At 43.0% G+C, this 26,631-nt stretch overlaps 5 long non-coding RNA genes across 12 annotated transcripts in view; all 5 read right to left on the bottom strand.

Annotated features, from left to right (window-relative positions):
- LOC126994280 (uncharacterized) overlaps positions 1–808 on the bottom strand; it is a 1,664-nt gene extending 856 nt beyond the window's left edge. The window contains exons 1-2 of the long non-coding RNA XR_007748954.1: positions 662–808; positions 262–461 (exon numbers count right to left, since the gene is read on the bottom strand). This is a non-coding gene — a long non-coding RNA (uncharacterized LOC126994280). The remainder of the gene's footprint in view (positions 1–261; positions 462–661) is intronic.
- Positions 809–1,305: 497 nt separating this feature from the next.
- On the bottom strand, positions 1,306–26,631 carry LOC126994281 (uncharacterized). Of its 3 annotated transcripts, none has more exons than XR_007748956.1 (4): positions 26,252–26,631; positions 24,551–25,873; positions 2,369–3,498; positions 1,306–2,181 (listed from the first exon to the last, which is right to left on the bottom strand). It is a non-coding gene; the product is annotated as an uncharacterized LOC126994281 (long non-coding RNA). The 3 variants fall into 3 exon arrangements; XR_007748955.1 differs by lacking the exon at positions 26,252–26,631 and adding an exon at positions 26,063–26,236; XR_007748957.1 differs by lacking the exon at positions 26,252–26,631 and adding an exon at positions 26,063–26,235 and having other exon boundaries at positions 24,551–25,684.
- LOC126994283 (uncharacterized) lies at positions 6,552–10,981 on the bottom strand. Of its 2 annotated transcripts, XR_007748960.1 has the most exons (3): positions 10,163–10,897; positions 9,562–9,962; positions 6,552–9,169 (listed from the first exon to the last, which is right to left on the bottom strand). It is a non-coding gene; the product is annotated as an uncharacterized LOC126994283 (long non-coding RNA). The 2 variants fall into 2 exon arrangements; XR_007748959.1 differs by having other exon boundaries at positions 6,552–9,962; positions 10,163–10,981.
- On the bottom strand, positions 12,742–20,410 carry LOC126994282 (uncharacterized). The gene is made up of 2 exons (XR_007748958.1): positions 13,838–20,410; positions 12,742–13,724 (listed from the first exon to the last, which is right to left on the bottom strand). It is a non-coding gene; the product is annotated as an uncharacterized LOC126994282 (long non-coding RNA).
- Positions 21,009–23,305, bottom strand: LOC126994279 (uncharacterized). Of its 5 annotated transcripts, none has more exons than XR_007748950.1 (3): positions 22,947–23,305; positions 22,195–22,758; positions 21,009–22,006 (listed from the first exon to the last, which is right to left on the bottom strand). It is a non-coding gene; the product is annotated as an uncharacterized LOC126994279 (long non-coding RNA). The 5 variants fall into 5 exon arrangements; XR_007748952.1 differs by having other exon boundaries at positions 22,195–22,570; XR_007748949.1 differs by having other exon boundaries at positions 22,195–22,821; positions 23,010–23,305.

The following is a 26,631-nucleotide window of genomic DNA, read 5'->3' as shown; positions in this document are numbered from 1 at the left end:
ACTTAACCTAGCTCACCTAATACCAAAAAAATAGCCCAACCTTTCTACTTTCCAACGCCACCTTAACTATCATCCCATCTCCTTCCGTTCTCTCACAATCTCCGTTTTCCCCAAGCAAGGTGCATGGCTCACCCTCCCACCAAGAAAAAAAAATTAAAAACATCCCTCAGATTCAAACTCAATTTTCTCCATGTTCCCCTAACATAACCTAGCTCACCTAATACCAAAAAATAGCCTAACCTTTCTACTTTCCAACGCTACCTTAACCATCATCCCATCTCCATCCATTCTCTCACAATCTCCGTTTTCCCCAAGCAAGGTGCATGGCTTACCGTCCCACCAAGAAAAAAAAATTGAAAACATCCCTCAACTTCAACGTCAATTTTCTCCACATTCCCCTAACTTAACCTAGCTCACCTCATACCAAAAAATAGCCCAACCTTTCTACTTTCCAACGCTACCTTAACCATCATCCCATCTCCATCCATTCTCTCACAATCTCCGTTTTCCCTAAGCAAGGTGCATGGCTCACACTCCCACCAAGAAAAAAAATTTGAAAACCTCCCTCAAATTCAACCTCAAATTTCTCCACGTTCCCTTAACTTAACCTAGCTCACCTAATACCAAAAAATAGCCTAACCTTTCTACTTTCCAACGCTACCTTAACCATCATCCCATCTCCTTCCGTTCTCTCACAATCTCCGTTTTCCCCAGGCAAGGTGCACGACCCGGTCTCCCACCAAGAAAAAAATTTGAAAACATCCCTCAAATTCAACGTCAATTTTCTCCATGTTCCCCTAACTTAACCTAGCTCACCTTACACCAAAAAATAGCCCAACCTTTCTACTTTCCAACGCTACCTTAACCATCATCCCACCTCCATCCATTCTCTCACAATCTCCGTTTTCCCCAGGCAAGGTGCACGACTCGGTCTCCCACCAAGAAAAAAATTTGAAAACATCCCTCAAATTCAACGTCAATTTTCTCCACATTCCCCTAACTTAACCTAGCTCACCTTACACCAAAAAATAGCCCAACCTTTCTACTTTCCAACGCTACCTAAACCATCATCCCACCTCCTTCCGTTCTCTCACAATCTCCGTTTTCCCCAGGCAAGGTGCACGGGTCGCTGTCTCGTGCCGGGAAGGTAAAGGGCCAGACTCCAAAAGTTGACAAGAAGGAGAAAAAGAAAGCCAAGACCGGTCGAGCCAAACGCCGTATCCAGTACAACCGTCGCTTCGTCAATGTGGTGACGACTTTCGGCAAGAAGCGCGGACCCAACAGCAACTCCTAAACACAGCGACGTTCCCTCCACCCCAGAGAATGTGAGGATCTCTAAGCCCTCGTCAACGCTGAATAAAAATCTGATTCCATGGGTTGACTAATCGTAGTTTCTCTAACACACGTCGGCGATAGTAATAGTAGTAGTAGTAGTAGTAGTAGTAGTAGTACAGGTCACTCTGGAGGTCACCAAGTATCATGAAGGTCAGGGTCATTGTGTAAAACCAACAAGAGGTCAGTTTGAATAGCCTCCTCCCGGGCTGCCCTTCCCCTCGTGTTAGCTCAGCAGCGAGGGTGTTGTTGTTGTTGTTGTTGGGTAGTTGTGCTGTTGTTTAAGTGGCGTGCGGGAAGAACTGTGTGCAGGGGGCTTCGTGGTGCAGTGGTTAGCACGCTTAGCTCAGAACCGAGAGAGCCTGGGTTCGATTCCCGGGCGGAGTGGAAAAATTTGGGCGGCTTTTCCGATACCCTACGCTGCCCCTGTCCACCCAGCAGTGTGCCAGGTATTAATCAGGGGTTGTGTCCCGTCTCCTGGGGTCTGTTCCCTTCTATAATTCCTTCCCCTTCTGTCTCTCTCCGGCACATGACCACAGATGTTGTGTCCCGTCTCCTGGGGTCTGTTCCCTTCTCCTATAATTCCTTCCCCTTCTGTCTCTCTCCGGCACATGACCACAGATGTTGTGTCCCGTCTCCTGGGGTCTGTTCCCTTCTCCTATAATTCCTTCCCCTTCTGTCTCTCTCCGGCATATGACCACAGATGTTGTGTCCCGTCTCCTGGGGTCTGTTCCATGCAAAAATGTCAGAGGATGTGAGTCAGAAGTAGCCATTTTTCCAGAAGTTACTCTCATATTTCCCTCTGTCACTAAGTTATCATTGGGTGTTATGAGTTTGCCATAGTCTGACCTTATAGAGAATTTAATGCTCTTTCAAATTCTGCCTTCAGAAATGCTCTAAGTGGTCTGGTTATTGTGGAAAATGCAAAAATGTTAGAGGATGTGAGAGTCAGAAGTAGCCATTTTTCCAGGAGTTACTCATATTTCCCTCTGTCACTAAGTTATCATCGGGTGTTACGAGTCTGCCATAGTCTGACCTTATAGAGAATTTAATGCTCTTTCAAATGCTGCCTTCAGAAATGCTCTAAGTGGTCTGGTTATTGTGGAAAATGCAAAAATGTCAGAGGATGTGAGAGTCAGAAGTAGCAATTTTTCCAGGAGTTACTCTCATATTTCCCTCTGTCACTAAGTTATCATTGGGTGTTATGAGTCTGCCATAGTCTGAACTTATAGAGAATTTAATGCTCTTTCAAATGCTGCCTTCAGAAATGCTCTAAGTGGTCTGGTTATTGTGGAAAATGCAAAAATGTCAGAATGTGAGAGTCAGAAGTAGCCATTTTTCCAGAAGTTACTCTTATATTTCCCTCTGTCACTAAGTTATCATCGGGTGTTACGAGTCTGCCATAGTCTGACCTTATAGAGAATTTAATGCTCTTTCAAATGCTGCCTTCAGAAATGCTCTAAGTGGTCTGGTTATTGTGGAAAATGCAAAAATGTTAGAGGATGTGAGAGTCAGAAGTAGCCATTTTTCCAGGAGTTACTCTCATATTTCCCTCTGTCACTAAGTTATCATTGGGTGTTATGAGTCTGCCATAGTCTGAACTTATAGAGAATTTAATGCTCTTTCAAATGCTGCCTTCAGAAATGCTAAAAGTGGTCTGGTTATTGTGGAAAATGCAAAAATGTCAGAGGGTGTGTGAGTCAGGAGTAGCAATTTTTCCAGGAGTTACTCTTATATTTCCCTCTGTCACTAAGTTATCATTGGGTGTTGTGAGTTTGCCATAGTCTGATCTTATAGAGAATTTAATGCTCTTTCAAATGCTGCCTTCAGAAATGCTCTAAGTGGTCTTGTTATTGTGGAAAATGCAAAAATGTCAGAGGATGTGAGAGTCAGAAGTAGCCATTTTTCCAGAAGTTACTCTTATATTTCCCTCTGTCACTAAGTTATCATTGGGTGTTATGAGTCTGCCATAGTCTGACCTTATAGAGAATTTAATGCTCTTTCAAATGCTGCCTTCAGAAATGCTCTAAGTGGTCTGGTTATTGTGGAAAATGCAAAAATGTCAGAATGTGAGAGTCAGAAGTAGCCATTTTTCCAGAAGTTACTCTTATATTTCCCTCTGTCACTAAGTTATCATTGGGTGTTACGAGTCTGCCATAGTCTGACCTTATAGAGAATTTAATGCTCTTTCAAATGCTGCCTTCAGAAATGCTCTAAGTGGTCTGGTTATTGTGGAAAATGCAAAAATGTCCGAGGGTGTGTGACACTTGAATTTTGAAGCACTGAGACACCAGAGGAAAGGGCTTCAATTCTGTACAAACAAAGACTCACAAAAATAACCAAGACAATCCTTTGATATTTTTACTATTTGGGGGTATGCTTAAAATAGTCTTGTGATAGTCAGAGGGAGTGATCGTGGTCTGGGTCTTGTGGTCTGGGTCTTGTGGTCTGGGTCTTGTGGTCTGGGTCTGGGTCTGGGTCTTGTGGTCTGGGTCTGGGTCTTGTGGTCTGGGTCTTGTGGTCTGGGTCTGGGTCTTGTGGTCTGGGTCTTGGGGTCTGGGTCTTGTGGTCTGGGTCTGGGTCTGGGTCTTGTGGTCTGGGTCTGGGTCTTGTGGTCTGGGTCTGGATCTTGTGGTCTGGGTCTGGGTCTTGTGGTCTGGGTCTTGTGGTCTGGGTCTGGGTCTTGTGGTCTGGGTCTTGTGGTCTGGGTCTGGGTCTGGGTCTTGTGGTCTGGGTCTTGTGGTTTGGGTCTGGATCTTGTGGTCTGGGTCTTGTGGTCTGGGTCTTGTGGTCTGGGTCTGGGTCTTGTGGTCTGGGTCTGGGTCTTGTGGTCTGGGTCTTGTGGTCTGGGTCTTGTGGTCTGGGTCTGGGTCTTGTGGTCTGGGTCTTGTGGTCTGGGTCTTGGGGTCTGGGTCTTGTGGTCTGGGTCTGGGTCTTGTGGTCTGGGTCTGGGTCTTGTGGTCTGGGTCTTGTGGTCTGGGTCTTATGTCTGATTCAGATGCACTATATCAATTTTATCTCTCTCGTATTTCCCAGAATTTCAAGATCGGTGTTTTTCTTTGTTCAATCCGTTGTTCTTCAAAAATGGACTCTTCCTGTTATATTTCCCTGTTCTTCTTCATAGGGCGGGTCGTTAGAACATTGAACTCTTCCCCTGTTCTTCCCTATAAGCATCACATAGATGGTTCATTCTTAAATCCGTTTCCGTCGCCAAGTTTCAGATTGTACGGCATTTAAACAGAAGGATTGAATCTACACTCAAATTTCTTGTCTCCATTCTCTATACAGATTTCAACTTTCATTTTCTGCTTGTCTTTTCATCCCTGTACTGTCCCTCTCAATCCCTTATGCAAGAGTCAACCAGCATCTTCACTCTTTCATCCCTGTACTGTCCCTCTCAATCCCTTATGCAAGAGTTAACCAGCATCTTCACTCTTTCATCCCTGTACTGTCCCTCTCAATCCCTTATGCAAGAGTTAACCAGCATCTTCACTCTTTCATCCCTGTACTGTCCCTCTCAATCCCTTATGCAAGAGTTAACCAGCATCTTCACTCTTTCATCCCTGTACTGTCCCAATCCCTTATGCAAGAGTTAACCAGCATCTTCACTCTTTCATCCCTGTACTGTCTCAATCCCTTATGCAAGAGTTAACCAGCATCTTCACTCTTTCATCCCTGTACTGTCCCAATCCCTTATGCAAGAGTTAACCAGCATCTTCACTCTTTCATCCCTGTACTGTCTCAATCCCTTATGCAAGAGTTAACCAGCATCTTCACTCTTTCATCCCTGTACTGTCCCAATCCCTTATGCAAGAGTTAACCAGCATCTTCACTCTTTCATCCCTGTACTGTCCCAATCCCTTATGCAAGAGTTAACCAGCATCTTCACTCTCTCATCCCTGTACTGTCCCAATCCCTTATGCAAGAGTTAACCAGCATCTTCACTCTTTCATCCCTGTACTGTCCCAATCCCTTATGCAAGAGTTAACCAGCATCTTCACTCTTTCATCCCTGTACTGTCCCTCTCAATCCCTTATGCAAGAGTTAACCAGCATCTTCACTCTTTCATCCCTGTACTGTCCCAATCCCTTATGCAAGAGTTCACCAGCATCTACACTCTATCCCTGTACTGTCCCTCTCAATCCCTTATGCAAGAGTTCACCAGCATCTTCACTCTTTCATCCCTGTACTGTCCCAATCCCTTATGCAAGAGTTCACCAGCATCTTCACTCTCTCATCCCTGTACTGTCCCTCTCAATCCCTTATGCAAGAGTTCACCAGCATCTTCACTCTTTCATCCCTGTACTGTCCCAATCCCTTATGCAAGAGTTCACCAGCATCTTCACTCTCTCATCCCTGTACTGTCCCTCTCAATCCCTTATGCAAGAGTTCACCAGCATCTTCACTCTCTCATCCCTGTACTGTCCCAATCCCTTATGCAAGAGTTAACCAGCATCTTCACTCTCTCATCCCTGTACTGTCCCTCTCAATCCCTTATGCAAGAGTTAACCAGCATCTTCACTCTCTCATCCCTGTACTGTCCCAATTCCTTATGCAAGAGTCAACCAGCATCTTCACTCTTTCATCCCTGTACTGTCCCAATCCCTTATGCAAGAGTTAACCAGCATCTTCACTCTTTCATCCCTGTACTGTCCCAATCCCTTATGCAAGAGTTAACCAGCATCTTCACTCTCTCATCCCTGTACTGTCCCAATCCCTTATGCAAGAGTTAAACATCATCTTCACTCTCATCCCTGTACTGTCCCAATCCCTTATGCAAGAGTTAACCAGCATCTTCACTCTTTCATCCCTGTACTGTCCCTCTCAATCCCTTATGCAAGAGTTAACCAGCATCTTCACTCTTTCATCCCTGTACTGTCCCAATCCCTTATGCAAGAGTTAACCAGCATCTTCACTCTATCATCCCTGTCCTGTCCCATTCCCTTATGCAAGAGTTAACCAGCATCTTCACTCTCTCTCATCCCTGTACTGTCCCAATCCCTTATGCAAGAGTTAACCAGCATCTTCACTCTTTCATCCCTGTACTGTCCCAATCCCTTATGCAAGAGTTAACCAGCATCTTCACTCTTTCATCCCTATACTGTCCCAATCCCTTATGCAAGAGTTCACCAGCATCTCCACTCTTTCATCCCTGTACTGTCCCAATCCCTTATGCAAGAGTTAACCAGCATCTTCACTCTTTCATCCCTGTACTGTCCCAATCCCTTATGCAAGAGTTAACCAGCATCTTCACTCTTTCATCCCTGTACTGTCCCAATCCCTTATGCAAGAGTTAACCAGCATCTTCACTCTTTCATCCCTGTACTGTCCCAATCCCTTATGCAAGAGTTAACCAGCATCTTCACTCTCTCATCCCTGTACTGTCCCAATCCCTTATGCAAGAGTTAACCAGCATCTTCACTCTTTCATCCCTGTACTGTCTCAATCCCTTATGCAAGAGTTAACCAGCATCTTCACTCTCTCATCCCTGTACTGTCCCAATCCCTTATGCAAGAGTTAACCAGCATCTTCACTCTTTCATCCCTGTACTGTCCCAATCCCTTATGCAAGAGTTAACCAGCATCTTCACTCTCTCATCCCTGTACTGTCCCAATCCCTTATGCAAGAGTTAACCAGCATCTTCACTCTTTCATCCCTGTACTGTCCCTCTCAATCCCTTATGCAAGAGTTAACCAGCATCTTCACTCTCTCATCCCTGTACTGTCCCAATCCCTTATGCAAGAGTTAACCAGCATCTTCACTCTCTCATCCCTGTACTGTCCCAATCCCTTATGCAAGAGTTAACCAGCATCTTCACTCTTTCATCCCTGTACTGTCCCAATCCCTTATGCAAGAGTTAACCAGCATCTTCACTCTTTCATCCCTGTACTGTCCCAATCCCTTATGCAAGAGTTAACCAGCATCTCCACTCTTTCATCCCTGTACTGTCCCAATCCCTTATGCAAGAGTTAACCAGCATCTTCACTCTCTCATCCCTGTACTGTCCCAATCCATTTATCCTTCCTCAATCCCCAATCTCATCTCCTCAACCACCCTCTGTAGGATCGTGCATCTTCTACGCTTCTTGCAAATAACGTTCCATCGTCTGTCCGCAAAGTTCTTGTCTCTGTTCCCTCTGTTCAGCATCCCTGTCTATTCCGCTGTCAACTTCTACCATACAATTTTGTGATTAGGTCAATAGCTGTCTGATTGATGTCATATTCCGTTCGCATCTAAACCATTGACTCTCTTTCTGCCCCATCAAATGCTTCCACAAACTCAATCGATATAACTCTTCGTGGATATGCCTCGGAATAAGCAGGTTGTTCTCCATTGTTCTCCATCCTGCCTGGTGTTCTTTCCCCCAGTGGTTCTTTTAAACTTGTTCTTAAATACCTGTCCTAATCACAGTCATTAGTAGATTCTTAATTATCCTGCTTTCTGTATATCGCTAAATCTCATCTCCCTTTTAACTAATACTTGTAATTCTTCTTTGTGGTCCATATCCTTCTGTTTCCACTTGTCCGCTTCCTCTTCCGCCTCTTCCGCCTCCTCACCTCTGTCTCCTGGATCCGTCTGTTCAACCATGGTGGGTCGACCCTGGCTTCTTCAACCTCAATGTTCTTCCGCCTGTGATGGGCCTTGAGATATCCATTAGCAGTCCTGATTACCCTCTGTTCCAGGTTCTAGGTTCTTAATCCTGTCATATAACACACTGGCTTTAAGATCTTCCACACATATCTTAGTGGAGCTTTGTCTGTTCCGTGATTTCCTGTTAAATGTTTCCCTTTCCGCCCAAAGCTTACGTCACATTCCAGTCCGTCAGATCAAACGTTCCCTGATCAATCGTCATTTTGGTCTATTTTCTGTGGAATTCATGTCACTAGGGCCCAGTCTGTGTCTCTTCTGTGTGTCTCCAGACCATGTAAACAGCCCCTCGCAGTTTTTTGTGGAGGGATTCACGTCAGCAGGGCCCAGTCTGTGTCTCTTCTGTGTGTATTCAGACCATGTAAACAGCCCCTCGCAGTTTTTTGTGGAGGGATTTCATGTCAGCAGGGCCCAGTCTGTGTCTCTTCTGTGTCTCCAGACCATGTAAACAGCCCCTCGCAGTTTTTTGTGGAGGGATTGATGTCACTAGGGCCCAGTCTGTGTCTCTTCTGTGTCTCCAGACCATGTAAACAGCCCCTCGCAGTTGACGTCACAGACCATTCTGAGCTTACACCTTCCTAGTGAATCAATAATCAATTCCCTGTTAGCATCTATGGCTCTCATCAATTTGGCATCGGACACGGCCATTAAAATCCCTAGTTATCAATACCGGGCTTGGCTGTTATTTCCTTCCATCTTCTGTCTGTCAACTCTATCATCTATCCTGTTACAATGACACACAAGCTTACGTCTGTTATTTTCCTCTATTCTCATCAATTAGGTCTTCAATTCCCTTCACGTCAATCTTTGCCAGGCCTTCAATGTTAATAGACTTATTGATGGAGCTGTCTTCCTCTCTCACCAAGTTTGCTTACGTCATTATGCTTCCGTTCTCGTCAATCCCTCCTCTCAATTCTCGCCCCCTTGCCCTTCCTTCAGATTTCCGCTCCCTGCTGGGCCCAATCTTACGTTCCAAGGTTTTTCAGTGCCTCGGGGAAAATGGAGATTGTGGGAAAACGGGAAAATGTAGAAAGATAATGAAAGTGTGGATGGAAAGTAGAAAGGTTAGTCTATTTTTTGGTGTTAGGTGAGCTGGGTTAAGTTAGCGGACAGTGGAGGAAATTGAGGTTGAATTTGAGTGATGTTTTCAATTTTTTTTCATGGTTGGAGAGCGAGGCGTGCACCTTACCTGGGAAAAATGGAGATTGTAGGAAAACGGGAAAATGTAGAAAGATAATGAAAGTGTGGATAGAAAGTAGAAAGACTAAGCTATTTTTTGGTGTAAGGTGAGCTGGATTAAGTTAGCGGACAGTGGAGAAAATTGAGGTTAAACTTGGGTGACATTTTAAATCTTCTTGGTAGGAGCGAGCCATGCACCTTACCTGGGAAAAATGGAGATTGTAGGAAAAAGGAAAAGGATAGAGAGATAATGAAAGTGTGGATAGAAAGTAGAAAGGTCAAGCTATTTTTTGGTGTAAGGTGAGCCAGGTTAAGTTAGTGGACAGTGGAGAAAATTGAGGTTGAATTTGAGTGATGTTTTCAATTTTTTTTCATGGTTGGAGAGCGAGGCGTGCACCTTACCTGGTAAAAATGGAGATTGTGGGAAAACGGAAAAAGATAGAAAGATAATGAAAGTGTGGATAGAAAGTAGAAAGACTAAGCTATTTTTTGGTGTAAGGTGAGCTGGGTTAAGTTAGCGGACAGTGGAGAAAATTGAGGTTGAACTTGAGTGACATTTTAAATCATCTTTCTTGGTGGGAGAATGAGCCATGCACATTACCTGGGAAAAACGGAGATTGTGAGTAAACGTAAAGGGATAAACAGAAATCGAAAAAAGCACAAGAAAGTAGAAAGATTAAGCTATTTTTTGGTGCAAAGTACGTTAAAGTTGCATTAGGAGAAGTTGGTAAAAATTGACCTTGAACTTGGGCAATATTTCCAATTATTTATTTCTTGGTGGGAGAGCGAGCCATGCACATTACCTGTTAAAAACGAAGATTGTGAGAAAACGGAGAGAGATAAACAGAAAACGAAAGAACCGCAAGAAAGTAGAAAGATTAAGCTATTTTTTGGTGTAAAGTACGTTAAAATTGCATAATGGGAAGTTGGTGAAAATTGACGTTGAATTTGAGCGATGTTTTCAATCTTCTTTCTTGGTGGGAGAGCGAGCCGTGCATATTACCTTAGAAAAACGGAAATTGTGAGAAAATGGAAATAAGTAGAGAGGAAACGAAAAAAGCACAAGAAAGTAGAAAGATTAAGCTATTTTTTGGTGCAAAGTACGTTAAAATTGCATAAGGGGAAGTTGGTGAAAATTGAGATTGAATTTGAGCCATGTCTTCAATCTTCTTTCTTGGTGGGAGAGCGAGCCATGCACATTACCTGATAAAAACGTAAATTGTGATAAAACCGAAAGGAATAAACAAAAAACGAAAGAACCGCAAGAAAGTAGAAAGATTAAGCTATTTTTTGGTGCAAAGTACGTTAAAATTGCATAAGGGGAAGTTGGTGAAAATTGACGTTGAAGTTGTTGTTGAAGCTACATAATTTCTTGGTTCCCTTTCCTTCCCTTCGCCTTTGCTGTCCATCTTACACCTTGGATTAGATCAGACCTGCTGTTGTTTGTGCCTCCCTTGTGTGCCTTTGTGTTCCTCTTCCTCCTTCCTCTCTCATTCTTCCTCCTCCTCCTCTTCTTCTTCTTCTTCTTCTTCCTCCTCCTATTCTTCTTCTTCTTCTTCCTCCTCCTCCTATTCTTCTTCTTCCTCCTCTTCCTTCTTCTTCTTCCTCCTCCTCCTCCTCTTCTTCTTCTTCTTCCTCCTCCTCTTCTTCTTCTTCTTCCTCCTCCTCCTCTTCTTCTTCTTCTTCCTCCTCTTCCTTCTTCTTCCTCCTCCTCCTCCTCCTCTTCTTCTTCTTCTTCTTCCTCCTCCTCTTCTTCTTCTTCCTCCTCCTCCTATTCTTCTTCTTCCTCCTCTTCTTCTTCTTCTTCTTCCTCCTCCTCCTCCTCTTCCTTCTTCTTCCTCCTCCTCCTCCTCCTCTCTCAAGTCTTCCAAAATGCCTCTTCTCTGTCGCGCCAAATATATCTTTTTTTCTCTCTCCGTTGCGTCAAAATCAATTAATTCTCTCTCTCTCTCGTTCAAGATTAAAGATAGTTCAAAATAGTCTTATGATAGTCAGAGAGAGTAGTAGTAGTAGTAGTAGGACCCTTACTTACCAGCCTCTCTCTCTCTCTCTCTCTCTCTCTCTCTCTCTCTCTCTCTCATAGGCCTAAAGAAAGACTATTTTTTGGGCAATTTTCTACAATTTTATTAATTTTTTTGGGTGAACCAGATATGACACGACTTTCTTGACACGGTGCACAATAGTAGTAGTAGTAGTAGTAGTAGTAGTAGTAGTAGTGGTTATAACTACTACTATTACTACTACTACAAATATATTTCTTTCCCCAAAATAATAATAATATTTTTTTTTTAATTATATATTGAATTTCTCTCTCTCTCTCTCTCTCTCTCTCTCTCACAAAGTAAATATATATGAATTAAAGAGAGAGAGAGAGAGAGAGAGCATTGATTAGATAGAGTGAACTTAGTCTCTCTCTCTCTCTCTCTCTCTCTCTCTCTCTCTCTCACAACACTAAATATATATGAATTAATAAAGAGAGAGAGAGAGAGAGTCCATCCATTAGGTAGCTTCTCTCTCTCTCTCTCTCTCTCTCTCTCTCTCTCTCTCTCTCTCTCTCTCTCTCTCTCTCTCTCTCTCTCTCACAAAAGTAAATATATATGAATTACGAGAGAGAGAGAGAGAGAGAGAGAGTCCATCCATTAGGTAGCTCTCTCTCTCTCTCTCTCTCTCTCTCTCTCTCTCAGCGCCCCGGCCCCAGATACATACCCCCCCTGTCTCTCTCTCTCTCTCTCTCTCTCAAAAGACAAACTAAATAATAATCTTGATAAACTCTTCTTCCTCTTCTTCCTCCTCCTCTTCTTCTTCTTCCTCCTCTTCCTCTTCTTCTTCTTCCTCCTCCTCCTCCTTAACCATAGACGCTCTCATCACTGTAGGCGATGTAGAGGAAGAAGTCGTCCTCGTGGTGCTCCTGAAAGTAGAAATAGTAGTAGTAGTAGTAGTAGTAGTAGTAGTAGGGGGGTGGGTGACGGATAGTACCGATGTGGGGTGGCGAATAGTACATTTATGGGTGTCCTAAATAGCGTGGCGATAGTCTAAGGGGGCTACGAGCGATAGTAGAAATAGTAGAAATAGTAGTAGGGGGGTGGGTGATGGATAGTACCGATGTGGGGTGGCGGATAGTACATTTAAGGGTGTCCTAAATAGCGTGGCGATAGTCTAAGGGGGCTACGAGCGATAGTAATAGTAGTAGTAGTGATTTAGATAATTTTAAAACTATTTCTAATTTAATTTTTTCTCTTTTCAGAATGCCACAGAGAGAGAGAGAGAGAGAGAGAGAGAGAGAGAGAGAGAGAGAGAGAGAGACGATATAGGGTAGGTAAAGATAGATTAGTTTGAGAGAGAGAGAGAGAGAGAGAGAGAGAGAGAGAGAGAGAGAGAGAGAGAGAGAGAGAGAGAGAGAGAGAGAGAGGTTAGGTTCAGTTAGATTAGGTTGAGAGAGAGAGAGAGAGAGAGAGAGAGAGAGAGAGAGAGAGAGAGAGAGAGAGAGAGAGAGAGAGAGAGAGAGAGAGAGATAGGTTAGGTTAAGTTAGATTAGGTTGAGAGAGAGAGAGAGAGAGATAGGTTAGGTTGTCAGATTAGGTTGAGAGAGAGAGAGAGAGAGAGAGAGAGAGAGAGAGAGAGAGAGAGAGAGAGAGAGAGAGAGAGAGAGAGAGAGAGAGAGAACAATGTTAAAGATTCAATAAACTCTGCTGGCTAATATTTCTTTTCCTGCCCTTAATTAATAGTTACAATTATTATTATTATTATTATTATTATTATTATTATTATTATTATTACCGAGGAAATGACTCAAAAAAACAGGTTCAGAAAAACGCAAATTCTGTGGAGGGGCGCACACACACACACACACACACACACACACACACACACACACACACACACACACACACACAGACAAGTTATCCTTCAGGAAACACACAGACTGGATAACTTGGGAAACATACAACCTTCTTAGAAACACAAAACCAGCATTTACATATCTCAACGAAGGCATTTCGGAGAGACTCGTAACATCGATGGTACGTCAAAGACTGGAATATACAGCATTAGCGAGGTCACCCAGATTGATGAAAGACATTTAGAGAGTTTGGAAAGAGTACAAACAGCGGCTGAATTTGTGGAAACTCTGAGAGAACACACTTATGAAGACACTGGAGAGATTGGGACTCACAACACTGGGGAGACAGACAGAACCAAATAGCACTGTACAGAGAGATTGAGACTCACAACACTGGGGAGACAGACAGAACCAAATAGCACTGTACAGAGAGATTGAGACTCACAACACTGGGGAGACAGACAGAACCAAATAGCACTGTACAGAGAGATTGAGACTCACAACACTGGGAGACAGACAGAACCAAATAGCACTGTACAGAGAGATTGAGACTCACAACACTGGGAGACAGACAGAACCAAATAGCACTGTACAGAGAGATTGAGACTCACAACACTGGGGAGACAGACAGAACCAAATAGCACTGTACAGAGAGATTGAGACTCACAACACTGGGGAGACAGACAGAACCAAATAGCACTGTACAGAGAGATTGAGACTCACAACACTGGGGAGACAGACAGAACCAAATAGCACTGTACAGAGAGATTGAGACTCACAACACTGGGGAGACAGACAGAACCAAATAGCACTGTACAGAGAGATTGGGACTCACAACACTGGGGAGACAGACAGAACCAAATAGCACTGTACAGAGAGATTGAGACTCACAACACTGGGGAGACAGACAGAACCAAATAGCACTGTACAGAGAGATTGAGACTCACAACACTGGGAGACAGACAGAACCAAATAGCACTGTACAGAGAGATTGAGACTCACAACACTGGGAGACAGACAGAACCAAATAGCACTGTACAGAGAGATTGAGACTCACAACACTGGGGAGACAGACAGAACCAAATAGCACTGTACAGAGAGATTGAGACTCACAACACTGGGGAGACAGACAGAACCAAATAGCACTGTACAGAGAGATTGAGACTCACAACACTGGGGAGACAGACAGAACCAAATAGCACTGTACAGAGAGATTGGGACTCACAACACTGGGGAGACAGACAGAACCAAATAGCACTGTACAGAGAGATTGAGACTCACAACACTGGGGAGACAGACAGAACCAAATAGCACTGTACAGAGAGATTGAGACTCACAACACTGGAGACAGACAGAACCAAATAGCACTGTACAGAGAGATTGGGACTCACAACACTGGGGAGACAGACAGAACCAAATAGCACTGTACAGAGAGATTGAGACTCACAACACTGGGAGACAGACAGAACCAAATAGCACTGTACAGAGAGATTGAGACTCACAACACTGGGGAGACAGACAGAACCAAATAGCACTGTACAGAGAGATTGAGACTCACAACACTGGGGAGACAGACAGAACCAAATAGCACTGTACAGAGACTTTGAGACTCACAACACTGGGGAGACAGATAGAACCAAATAGCACTGTACAGAGAGATTGGGACTCACAACACTGGGGAGACAGACAGAACCAAATAGCACTGTACAGAGAGATTGGGACTCACAACACTGGGGAGACAGACAGAACCAAATAGCACTGTACAGAGAGATTGAGACTCACAACACTGGGGAGACAGATAGAACCAAATAGCACTGTACAGAGAGATTGAGACTCACAACACTGGGGAGACAGACAGAACCAAATAGCACTGTACAGAGACTTTGAGACTCACAACACTGGGGAGACAGATAGAACCAAATAGCACTGTACAGAGAGATTGAGACTCACAACACTGGGGAGACAGACAGAACCAAATAGCACTGTACAGAGAGATTGAGACTCACAACACTGGGAGACAAACAGGAACCAAATAGCATCGTACAGACACACGAGGGATTAGACGGGGTAGACCCAAGACAGCATGACAGGGGTGTGACAGGGGTGTGGCAGGGGCCAAGGGTAGGAAACTGAGGCAGGGCACTGTAGGAAACACATCAGGAAATACAGTTTTCCATTCACAGAAGCATAACATGGAACAGACTTGACGAGGAGACTGTGTGGGCAGAAACGATTCAGGAATTTCAAGCCAAACTGGATAAGCGTAGGCCTAGTGGTATAGCCCTTTCCCTATGCCCAGTGTTGCCGTGACTGGTAGGCGGTGGCTGAGTGGTAGCGTGCTGGGCCCACATTCACCGCCGAGAGGCTTAAAACTACCCACATGGTGCCCGGAAGACCATCCATCGACCCGGACTCTACAGGACACCATCCAAGGAGTTCCGGGGGACAGCACGAGCCAATGCAGGATGGCGCCACTATAAAAACTTGCCAACACCATCCAGGCCCCTCAAGGAAGCCTATCATCGACATTCACAAGATCTGGTACGATACAGACATGGTATTTTTGTTCTATACATCGTGGAAATAAAATGTACAAATGTCCTTAGGCTTGACATTTAACCCCTTGAACACAGTGCCCCGGGACATACCCCAGGATGCGCGTACTGTGCCCCGGTCCGCTGTAGGGTAGATACAAGGCATTTAATCTCTATATTTATGCTTATATCTCAAAACTATCAATTAATTTATGTTTCTCTATGTGCGCCATTAAATTCTGCATGTTTTCATATATAATACATGATGATTGTGTTGAGTTTATGGCCCAAAACTTGTTATATTCAATAGCGATATTTGAAATTTGACGCGCACGGCGATCCTAGATATGGGGCGCTGTTTTGGCCTGGCTGTAGTGAAGGGGTTAAGTGAGGTCTAGGTTCACGGTACAGAAGAAGGCTCAGACTACCACCAGGGTCATAAAACTACCCCTGGAAATGCCCTAAACTCCCACAAAAGACTAGTAAATTACATGTTCTTTTAGGTTCACGGTACGGATGAAGGCTCAGACTACCACCAGGGTCATAAAACTACCCCTGGAAATGCCCCAAACTCCCACGAAAGACTGGTAAGTTACGTGTTCTTGGCCGCAGAAATGTTTAAAAATATGGCCCTGAGTTCTGCAATGTTCGTTAGTGTCTGACATCTTCACGAACCCAAGAGGAAGTAGATTTAAATGTTTATAGATATGTAGACCAGTATACAATGTTACGTATACTCAATCTTGGTACATTTTCCTGGTGCGGTCTGGTACGCTAGACAACCGGGCATTTCACCCACTGAAAGCCTCTCACAAGACCCTCGCTTCCGGCCCGTGAGACCCCGCCCACTGTACCATACATGGGAGATATGGACGCTGGTTTAACCCTTTCATTGGTAAACACACAGTGAGCGTTGGGCGTGTTTGTTGGTGTTGGGAAACGCTCGCTGCCTCTCCAGACGCACTCCAATCTCCCACGTCTGAGAGCGTTCCGGCGGTAACTCTCACAACACAGGATTGAGTGCGTTCTAAGCTAAATTTGGTGGAGAATCGTATCAGCCCAGCGCGGCAGATCGACAGACGAGTGACTGGTGGATGTCTGATGCTGTCTGATGCCTCGACCAAACAGTTGTAAACACTCCCTTGCCAGAGTCTGAAGGAGAGATGCCCACAGCTCCCTCAATACGGCTGATCATCCCACACGCACCGACGCAAATCTTAACATTCAACGCTCCCCAGACGTCCATGTACGCGCGCAGGAAAGGCGTACATGACCGACTTCTATAGAGCTGGACCTTCTCTTTCCAATGGCGCTTTTGGTTTTAAGCTGTGATGAACGGTTTTTGAGATACGGAGGTTAAAAGAGACCCCACATTGCGCTGCCCGACTGCGCCTGAGGGGAGAGGGTTAAACAGCACTTTCTTGAACATTGCCAGACTAACAATTCTTAACACCCAGCCATTATAGAGCATTCCTGTACACACAAACACACACACACACACACACACACACACACACACATGTCAATTCAGCGGACATTCAACAGTGGTTTTTGCCTTGGAATTTGGGGTTTTGATGCTTAAATATGGCCGGGAATCACCAGGAATTAACAATGAGTATAAATGAGTCTAGTTATGGGACCCCAGGACACAGTTTTTGCCTTGGAATTTGGGGTTTTGATGCTTAAATATTGCCGGGAATCACCAGGAATTAACAATGAGTATAAATGAGTCTAGTTATGGGACCCCAGGACACAGTTTAAGCCTTGGAATTTGGGATTTTGATGCTTAAATATTGCCGGGAATCACCAGGAATTAACAATGAGTATAAATGGGTCTAGTTATGGGACCCCAGGACACAGTTTAAGCCTTGGAATTTGGGGTTTTGATGTTTAAATATAGCCAGGAATCACCAGGAATTAACAATGAGTATAAATGAGTCTAGTTATGGGACCCCAGGACACAGTTTTAGCCTTGGAATTTGGGTTTTTGACAGCTAACTATTGCCAGGAATCACCAGGAATTAACAATGAGTATAAACAAGTCTAGTTATGGGACCCCAGGACACAGTTTAAGCCTTGGAATTTGGGGTTTTGATGCTTAAATATGGCCAGGAATCACCAGGAATTGACGATGAGTATAAATGAGTCTAGTTATGGGACCCCAGGACACAGTTTAAGCCTTGGAATTTGGTGTTTTGATGCTTAAATATGGCCGGGAATCACCAGGAATTAACAGGTTTGACGCTGTGTATAAATGAATCTAGTTATGGGACCCCAGGACACAGTTTAAGCCTTGGAATTTGGGGTTTTGATGCTTAAATATTGCCGGGAATCACCAGGAATTAACAATGAGTATAAATGAGTCTAGTTATGGGACCCCAGGACACAGTTTAAGCCTTGGAATTTGGGGTTTTGATGCTTAAATATGGCCGGGAATCACCAGGAATTAACAATGAGTATAAATGAGTCTAGTTATGGGACCCCAGGACACAGTTTTAGCCTTGGAATTTGGGGTTTTGATGCTTAAATATTGCCGGGAATCACCAGGAATTAACAATGAGTATAAATGAGTCTAGTTATGGGACCCCAGGACACAGTTTAAGCCTTGGAATTTGGGTTTTCGATGCTTAACTATGGCCGGGAATCACCAGGAATTAACGATGAGTATAAATGGGTCTAGTTATGGGACCCCAGGACACAGTTTAAGCCTTGGAATTTGGTGTTTTGATGCTTAAATATTGCCGGGAATCACCAGGAATTGACGATGAGTATAAATGACTCTAGTTATGGGACCCCAGGACACAGTTTTAGCCTTGGAATTTGGGGTTTTGATGCTTAAATATGGCCGGGAATCAACAGGAATTAACGATGAGTACAAATGAGTCTAGTTATGGGACCCCAGGACACAGTTTTTGCCTTGGAATTTGGTGTTTTGATGCTTAAATATGGCCGGGAATCACCAGGAATTAACAATGAGTACAAATGAGTCTAGTTATGGGACCCCAGGACACAGTTTAAGCCTTGGAATTTGGGTTTTCAATGCTTAAATATGGCCGGGAATCACCAGGAATTAACAATGAGTATAAATGACTCTAGTTATGGGACCCCAGGACACAGTTTAAGCCTTGGAATTTGGGTTTTCGACAGCTAACTATTGCCGGGAATCACCAGGAATTGACGATGAGTATAAATGAGTCTAGTTATGGGACCCCAGGACACAGTTTAAGCCTTGGAATTTGGGGTTTTGATGCTTAAATATGGCCGGGAATCACCAGGAATTAACAATGAGTATAAATGAGTCTAGTTATGGGACCCCAGGACACAGTTTAAGCCTTGGAATTTGGGTTTTCGACAGCTAACTATTGCCGGGAATCACCAGGAATTAACAATGAGTCTAGTTATGGGACCCCAGGACACAGTTTAAGCCTTGGAATTTGGGGTTTTGATGCTTAACTATGGCCGGGAATCACCAGGAATTAACAATGAGTATAAATGACTCTAGTTATGGGACCCCAGGACACAGTTTAAGCCTTGGAATTTGGTGTTTCGATGCTTAAATATTGCCGGGAATCACCAGGAATTAACAATGAGTATAAATGGGTCTAGTTATGGGACCCCAGGACACAGTTTAAGCCTTGGAATTTGGGGTTTTGATGCTTAAATATGGCCGGGAATCACCAGGAATTAACAATGAGTATATATGAGTCTAGTTATGGGACCCCAGGACACAGTTTTTGCCTTGGAATTTGGGGTTTTGATGCGTAAATATGGCCGGGAATCACCAGGAATTGACGATGAGTACAAATGAGTCTAGTTATGGGACCCCAGGACACAGTTTTTGCCTTGGAATTTGGGGTTTTGATGCTTAAATATAGCCGGGAATCACCAGGAATTAACAGGTTTGACGATGTGTATATATGTGTCTAATTATGGGACCCCAGGACACAGTTTAAGCCTTGGAATTTGGGGTTTTGTTGGGTATCGGGGCCCAGACTCAACGCTGCGAAATTGTCGTACTTAATCCTTTAATATTTCCAGACTTCTAACCCGAAAGCTTCCTCCTACATCCCAATAAATGCATTAATTCATAGTTATTAAAAGCATCAATTAGAGATGTTTTGGGCGAATGATTAAGGGTCAAAACTGGGTAATTACGATGCCCTGGGTACAACAATCTGCCTCGGAGGATAGTTTTTGGTTGAAACTGGGTAATTATCATGCCCTGGGTACAACAATCTGGCTCGGAGGATAGTTTTTGGTTGAAACTGGGTAATTATGATGCCCTGGGTACGATAATCTGGCTCGGAGGATAGTTTTTGGTTGAAACTGGGTAATTATGATGCCCTGGGTACGATAATCTGGCTCGGAGGATAGTTTTTGGTTGAAACTGGGTAATTATCATGCCCTGGGTACAACAATCTGGCTCGGAGGATAGTTTTTGGTTGAAACTGGGTAATTATCATGCCCTGGGTACGATAATCTGGCTCGGAGGATAGTTTTTGGTTGAAACTGGGTAATTATCATGCCCTGGGTACAACAATCTGGCTCGGAGGATAGTTTTTGGTTGAAACTGGGTAATTACGATGCCCTGAGTACGATAATCTGGCTCGGAGGATAGTTTTTGGTTGAAACTGGGTAATTATCATGCCCTGGGTACAACAATCTGGCTCGGAGGATAGTTTTTAGACGTGAGGAAGTGGCTATTTCAACGCTGGGACGCCGAGCAATACAGGGACGCCTAGCAACCCTTATGAGTCCAAGGCCTTTTCAAGCAGTCAAATTCTCTGTATCTCTCTTCAATCCTCTGTTGTTTTTAAGCTTAAGAACTTTGACTATAACCAGCAGGGACGGATACCAACACAAGGACGACTGCCAACACAGGGACGACTGGGAACACAGGGATGACTGCCAACATGAGGACGACAACCAACACAGGGACGACTAACACGGGTACGACAACCAACACAGGGACGACAACCAACACAAGGACGACTGCTGACACAGGGACGACAACCAACACGGGTACGACAACCAACACAAGGACGACAACCAACACGGGGACGACTAGCAACACAGGGACAGCCACCACCAGTATTTCGTCCCCTTTGAGAGTGTTAAGTGCAATTCTTGGCCCCCTTAAAAAAAGCATCTAATTCAATTTCCCTTGTGAAGTAAGCATACCAATTCTTGACAGCATATGTTCCAATGTTAGATATACAGCATAGTTGATCTCAAGGGATATACAGCATAGTTAGTCTGTTATATATACAGCATAGTTAGTCTGTTATATATACAGCATAGTTAGTCTGTTATATATACAGCATAGTTGATCTCACGGGATATACAGCATAGTTAGTCTGTTATATATACAGCATAGTTAAGAAAGATATGCTGCAGAGAGAGAGAGAGAGAGAGAGAGAGAGAGAGAGAAAGAGAGAGACATTTGAATAGAAAGCTAGTCTCTCTCTCTCTCTCTCTCTCTCTCTCTCTCTCTCTCCCTTCAGCTAAACTTATTCGACGATACAAGACTTACGCTCTCAAATGGCGCCAGCGAGGAGGAGGAAGATGGGGGAAAAGCTTCAATAAAAATGGGCATACTACAAAATTAGATAAAGATAGGAAGATACAGATAGTGCCAGTAGAAAGAGGATTAAATTCTCTACAAATACACAAGAGTGCATCCCAAACAAACAAACGAAAAGTAGAGAAAAACATCCTTGAACCTGGTACAACGACCCTAGAAATTGAAAAACGTGAATGAAAAATGTTGATAAAAATAGGCATACCACAAAATTGGATAAAGATAGGAAGATACAGATAGCACCAAAAGAAAGAGGGTTAAGTTCTCTACAAATACACAAGAGCGCATCCCAAACAAACAAACATAAAGCAGAGAAAAACACCCCCGAACCTATTAGAACGACCCCAGAAACTTAAAAACCTAAATGAAAAATGTTGATAAAAGTTGAAGTAACTCAAAATTGGATAAAGATAGGAACATACAGATAGCACCAAAAGAAAGAGGATTAAATTCTCTACAAATACACAAGAGCGCATCCCAAACAAACAAACATAAAGCAGAGAAAAACACCCCCGAACCTAGTAGAACGACCCCAGAAACTTAAAAACCTAAATGAAAAATGTTGATAAAAATGGGCATACCACAAAATTGGATAAAGATAGGAACATGCAAATAGCACCAAAAGAAAGAGGATTAAATTCTCTACAAATACTCAAGAGCGCATCCCACACAAACAAACATAAAGCAGAGAAAAACACCCTTGAACCTGGTAGAGCGACCCCGGAAATTGAAAAACGTGAATGAAAAATGTTGATAAAAATGGGCATACCACAAAATTGGATAAAGATAGGAACATGCAAATAGCACCAAAAGAAAGAGGATTAAATTCTCTACATATTCACAAGAGCACATCCCAAACAAACAAGCAGAAAGCAGAGAAAAACACCCCCAAACCTAGTAAAACGACCCCAGAAATTGAAAAACGTGAATGAAAAATGTTGATAAAAGTTGAAGTAACTCAAAATTGGATAAAGATAGGAAGATACAGATAGCACCAAAAGAAAGAGGATTAAATTCTCTACAAATACACAAGAGCGCATCCCAAACAAACAAACATAAAGCAGAGAAAAACACCCTTGAACCTGGTAGAGCGACCCCAGAAATTGAAAAACGTGAATGAAAAATGTTGATAAAAATGGGCATACCACAAAATTGGATAAAGATAGGAAGATACAGATAGCACCAAAAGAAAGAGGATTAAATTCTCTACAAATACACAAGAGCGCATCCTAAACAAACAAACATAAAGCAGAGAAAAACACCCCCAAACCAAGTAGAACGACCCCGGAAATTGAAAAACGTGAATGAAAAATGTTGATAAAAATGGGCATACCACAAAATTGGATAAAGATAGGAACATGCAGATAGTGCCAGTAGAAAGAGGATTAAATTCTCTACAAATACACAAGAGCGCATCCTAAACAAACAAACAGGAAGCAGAGAAAAACACCCCCAAACCTAGTAGAACGACCCCAGAAACTTAAAAACGTGAATGAAAAATGTTGATAAAAATGGGCATACCACAAAATTGGATAAAAATAGGAACATGCAGATAGTGCCAGTAGAAAGAGGATTAAATTCTCTACAAATACACAAGAGCGCATTATAAACAAACAAACATAAAGCAGAGAAAAACACCCTTGAACCTGGTAGAGCGACCCCAGAAATTGAAAAACGTGAATGAAAAATGTTGATAAAAGTGAGAATTACTCAAAATCGGATAAAGATAGGAACATGCAAATAGCACCAAAAGAAAGAGGATTAAATTCTCTACAAATACACAAGAGCGCATCCCAAACAAACAAGCATAAAGCAGAGAAAAACACCCCCAAACCTAGTAGAACGACCCCGGAAATTGAAAAACGTGAATGAAAAATGTTGATAAAAATGGACATACCACAAAATTGGATAAAGATAGGAACATGCAGATAGTGCCAGTAGAAAGAGGATTAAATTCTCTACAAACACACAAGAGCGCATCCCAAACAAACAAACATAAAGCAGAGAAAAACACCCCCGAACCTAGTAGAACGACCCCAGAAACTTAAAAACCTGAATGAAAAATGTCGATAAAAGTTGAAATAGCTCAAAATTGAATAAGGATAGAAAGACGCAAATAACGCCAAACGAAAGATAAATGATCAATCCACAACTCCACCAGAGGAAATCCCAAACAAACAAACAACCACTCAAATATACCTGGTAGAGTGAGCCCATGGTGGCGCTGGTGGGGGGAATCACATTGTTGACGAAGAAGAACAGGGCATCCTCGGGTCTCAGGTGAATTCTCTTGCGAATGAGGAAATAGAATTGACCGACTGTCAAATCCGAAGGAACCAAATACTTCTTCTTGTCAAGGTCACCGATGCGAGCCTTAGGGGCCTTCTCCACGATGACCTGAAATAGTAATAGTAGTAGTAGTGGTAGTAGATAGATAGGTAGATAGATAGATAGAGAGAGAGAGACACAAATTACCGTAGATAAGGAGGAAGAGGAAGAAGAGGAGGAGGAGGAGGAGGTTTAGGGGTCAAGGTCATTAGCCAGCCTTGGTCCAACCTGTGTCCTTCAACTCCCACTCAAACCTTGCCAAAAAAATTTAAAAACTCCTGACATTTTTGCATTTTCCACAATAACCAGACCACGTAGAGCATTTCTGAAGGCAGCATTTGAAAGAGCGTTAAATTCTCTATAATATCAGACCACGGTAGGATCATATCACCTAATAATAACTTAGTGACAGAGGGAAATATAAGAGTAACTTCTGGAAAAATGGCTACTCCTGACTCACACATCCTCTGACATTTTTGCATTTTCCTCAATAACCAGACCACTTAGAGCATTTCTGAAGGCAGCATTTGAAAGAGCATTAAATTCTCTATAAGGTCAAACTAAGGTTGACTCATAACACTCAATGATAACTTAGTGACAGAGGGAAATATAACAGCGATTTCTGATTTCATAGTACGAAACATGACTACTCTGACACACATCCTCTGACATTTTTGCATTTTCTACAATAACTAAACCACTTAGAGCATTTCCGAAGGCAGCATTGGAAAGAGCATTAAATTCTCTACAAGATAATGTTAGGGCAAGATTATAACACCCAGTAATAGCTTAGTGACAGAGGTGAATGTCAGAGTGAGCAAGCCCAGTGTCCGCCCTCAGCAGAGTCACCCCGCTGAGCACACACACACACACACACACACACACACACACACACACACAGAGAGAGAGAGAGAGAGAGAGAGAGAGAGAGAGAGAGAGAGAGAAACACACACACACACACACACACACACAATTTTTTCCTAGTCTCAATATATTTTCATTTTTTTCCCATTTCCTGTCATGTTCCTCCCACCAAAAGCCTCAGTTGCTCTTACATTTCCTCCTGTCACTAAGTTATCATTGGGTGTTACGAGTCGCCCATAGTCTGACCTTATAGAGAATTTAACGCTCTTTCAAATGCTGCCTTCAGAAATGCTCTAAGTGGTCTGGTTATTGTGGAAAATGCAAAAATGTCAGAGAATGTGAGAGTCAGAAGTAGCCATTTTTCCAGAATTTACTCTTATATTTCCCTCTGTCACTAAGTTATCATTGGGTGTTACGAGTCGCCCATAGTCTGACCTTATAGAGAATTTAACGCTCTTTCCAATGCTGCCTTCAGAAATGCTCTACGTGGTCTGGTTATTGTGGAAAATGCAAAAATGTCCGAGGATGTGTGAGTCAGAAGTAGCCATATCTCCAGAAGTTACTCTTACATTTCCCTCCGTCACTAAGTTATCATTGGGTGTTACGAGTTGCCCATAGTCTGACCTTATAGGGAATTTAACGCTCTTTCGAATGCTGCCTTCAGAAATGCTCTAAGTGGTCTGGTTATTGTGGAAAATGCAAAAATGTCAGAGGATGTGTGAGTCAGAAGTAGCCATATCTCCAGAAGTTACTCTTACATTTCCCTCTGTCACTAAGTTATCATTGGGTGTTACGAGTTGCCCATAGTCTGACCTTATAGGGAATTTAACGCTCTTTCGAATGCTGCCTTCAGAAATGCTCTAAGTGGTCTGGTTATTGTGGAAAATGCAAAAATGTCAGAGGATGTGTGAGCCAGAAGTAGCCATTTTCCCAGAAGTTACTCTTATATTTCCCTCTGTCACTAAGTTATCATTGGGTGTTACGAGTTGCCCATAGTCTGACCTTATAGAAAATTTAACGCTCTTTCAAATGCTGCCTTCAGAAATGCTCTAAGTGGTCTGGTTATTGTGGAAAATGCAAAAATGTCAGAGGATGTGAGAGTCAGAAGTAGCCATTTTTCCAGAAGTTACTCTTACATTTCCCTCTGTCACTAAGTTATCATTGGGTGTTACGAGTCGCCCATAGTCTGACCTTATAGAGAATTTAATGCTCTTTCGAATGTTGCCTTCGGAAATGCTCTAAGTGGTCTGGTTATTGTGGAAAATGCGAAAATGTCCGAGGATGTGAGAATCAGAAGTAGCCATTTTTCCAGAAGTTACTCTTATATTTCCCTCTGTCACTAAGTTATCATTGGGTGTTATGAGTCTGCCATAGTCTGAACTTATAGAGAATTTAACGCTCTTTCAAATGCTGCCTTCAGAAATGCTCTACGTGGTCTGGTTATTGTGGAAAATGCAAAAATGTCAGAGGATGTGTGAGCCAGGAGTAGCCATTTTTCCAGAAGTTACTCTTATATTTCCCTCTGTCACTAAGTTATCATTGGGTGTTACGAGTCTGCCATAGTCTGACCTTATAGAGAATTTAACGCTCTTTCAAATGCTGCCTTCAGAAATGCTCTACGTGGTCTGGTTATTGTGGAAAATGGAAAAATGTCAGAGGATGTGTGAGCCAGGAGTAGCCATTTTTCCAGAAGTTATTCATTTATTTCCCTCTGTCACTAAGTTATCATTGGGTGTTACGAGTCTGCCATAGTCTGACCTTATAGAGAATTTAATGCTCTTTCAAATGCTGCCTTCAGAAATGCTCTAAGTGGTCTGGTTATTGTGGAAAATGCGAAAATGTCCGAGGATGTGTGAGTCAGGAGTTGCCATTTTTCCAGAAGTTACTCTTACATTTCCCTCTGTCACTAAGTTATCATTGGGTGTTACGAGTCTGCCATAGTCTGACCTTATAGAGAATTTAATGCTCTTTCAAATGCTGCCTTCAGAAATGCTCTAAAATGTCTTAAAGTACCAAAAAAATGTAAAAATATCAGAGGATGGTCTTGTCTTTTTTTGTGAGCCTTTGTTTGTCCAGCCCTGACACCCTTTCTTCTGGTGTCAGGTGCTTCAATATTCAGGTGTCATCCACGGGTATGACTCACACATCCTCTGACATTTTTGCATTTTCCACAATAACCAGACCACTTTGAGCATTTTTGAAGGCAGCATTTGAAAGAGCATTAAATTCTCAATAAGTTAAGACCATGGCGGTTCATAACACCCAATGATAACTTAGTGACAGAGGGAAATACGAGAGTAACTTCTGGAAAATGGTTACTTCTGATT

Source organism: Eriocheir sinensis, unplaced genomic scaffold (assembly GCF_024679095.1).
Source record: "Eriocheir sinensis breed Jianghai 21 unplaced genomic scaffold, ASM2467909v1 Scaffold768, whole genome shotgun sequence".
NCBI lineage: Eukaryota > Metazoa > Arthropoda > Malacostraca > Decapoda > Varunidae > Eriocheir > Eriocheir sinensis.
Note: the sequence above shows the minus strand (reverse complement) of the source record. Positions and strands in the feature narration are given on the sequence as shown.